We start from the raw sequence: 2,133 nt of genomic DNA on the forward strand, positions 1-2,133 counted from the left end.
GATGGCAGCATGCTTGTATTGCTAATTTGAATGTGATAGTTATCTAGGGGAAAAGCTAGATTTACTTGGACTGACAAGCAATTAGATTATGTTAGATGTGTGCTGGATAGAGTGCTGATATCTTGTGATTAGGAGCCATGTTTACCCTTTGTAACTTGCAAGCTGTGACCAGAATTGGTTCCCTTTACCTTGATCTTCTAAGTTAGATGGCCACAAAAGGTTCTTTGAAAAACAATGGCTACCAGAGGAGGGATTTAAAGATTGAGTAATTTATAAATGGGAAGAATTCTTAAATCGGCTACATAGGAGGTGGAATGCGTTGGATGACTGGAACTTCTGTTCTATTGAGCTTAGAAAATTTCTGACGGATTGGAAGCTAATTTTGGGAGAGAAGTAAGAGTTAAGAAAGATAGTGTTCTTGATAGTTCTGGACACTCTGCTGGGAATGGCAGCTTGCAACAGGAGTTGATTGGTATTTGTAAAGCAGAAAAAGCTTATTGGCAGCAGAGGGGGAGAGAGAAATGGATTGTTCAGGGTGACTGTAAGACAGCTTACTTTCATGCGGTGGCTAACAAAAGGAGAAGAAAGTGTTCTATCTTTTCTTTAATTCATTGATGGGGAAAAGGTGATTAGTGCTAAACAGGTGCTCTCTGACCATATCTATGACTTCTACAAGAGACAGTTTGGGGCTGAACCTAGAGGCGGCATGTCGTTGGCTGCCGATGCATGGGGAGGAAATATGAGTCTCTGAATCAGAAAATCTAGAACTGTATAGACCTTTTACTGAAGATGAAGTGGAGTTTGCAATTAAGCTGATGAACATCAATTCTGTACCCAGCCCTGATGGGTTCTCTATCCTGTTTTTTGGAAAAAAATTGGGGAACTTGAAACATCAGATGATGCACATTTTTCATGATCTGCATAGGGGGACTCTACAGGTTCACAGGATAAAGTTTGGGGTGCTTACTTTAATTCCTAAAATTCCAAGCAATTTAGGCTTATCACACTTCCGAATGTTATCACTAAGATCTTGACTAGGCTTGTACTATTAGAATGACACCTATTGCTAAGATCTTGACTAGGCTTGTACTATTAGAGTGACACCTATTGCAAATAGAATTATTGACCCTTGCCAGACAGCCTTTATAAAGGGGAGAATGGGGTGATAATGCTCCATGAAATTATCCATTAAGTGCACATCAAGAAGCTATCAGGGGTGATCTTGACACTTGACTTCAAAAAGGCCTATGACAGGGTAAGTTGGGAGTTTCTCAGAAGTGCTTGACAGAAAATGCTTTGGACCCAGCGAAGCAATTCTTGATGGGCGGTAAAACAGCTATTAACATTAATGAGGAGCAAGGACCTTTTTTGCTAATGGAACAGAGAAACCCCTTGTCACCTATTCTTTTCAATTTTGTGGTAGATAGTCTCTCCACTATGCTCAATGCTGCTAAGTAAGCTGGCCACATCCATTGGCTTGTTGACCATCTTATACCCGGGGGAGTCTCTCATTTACAGTATGCTGATGACAGGTCGTTGCTGTTTCAGAAGACTGATCTTGATATAATTAATATTAAGTTTCTCCTGTACAGTTTTGAGGGGATGTTGGTGATGAAGATAAATTACCATAACAGTAAAGTTTTTGTGTTGGGACGTGATGTTTAGGAACAGTAGAGGGTAGCAAACTTGATTAACTGTGCTCTGGGTTCCTCGCCCATGACTTATCTGGGGATTACTATTTCTGACCATAACTATATGTTGCTGATCTGCAAGGGGTGGTTGATAGAATGGCTCATAAGGTAGAGACTTAGCAAGAGAAATGTCTTACCTCAGGGGGGAGATTTGTCTAGATCAGCTCTTGCTTATCAGCCTCTCCAATGTTATTGATGGGCTTTATTTGTTACAGGATGGGGTGCATGGTAAGATGGACGGTCTAGATTTTTCTGGCAGGGGCCTGGGGAGATATTCAAACACCATATGGTTGATTGGACGAAAGTTTTACTCCAAAAGAATCTGTGCTTGGGGATTCTTAACACCAAGATCATGAATGTAGCTTTGAGTTTGAAGTGGTTTGGGAAATTCAGCAAGAGGCGAGTCCTTTATGGATGCCTCTTATCAATGCTAAATATCTGA

At 40.8% G+C, this 2,133-nt stretch overlaps 1 protein-coding gene across 1 annotated transcript in view; it reads right to left on the bottom strand.

The window, feature by feature from the left end:
* Nucleotides 1-2,133, bottom strand: part of LOC119364792 (enhancer of rudimentary homolog) — a 7,587-nt gene that overhangs the window by 1,460 nt on the left and 3,994 nt on the right. The gene's annotated exons all lie outside the window — the stretch shown is intronic.

This window comes from Triticum dicoccoides, chromosome 2B, assembly GCF_002162155.2.
Source record: "Triticum dicoccoides isolate Atlit2015 ecotype Zavitan chromosome 2B, WEW_v2.0, whole genome shotgun sequence".
In the NCBI taxonomy this organism is placed as follows: domain Eukaryota; kingdom Viridiplantae; phylum Streptophyta; class Magnoliopsida; order Poales; family Poaceae; genus Triticum; species Triticum dicoccoides.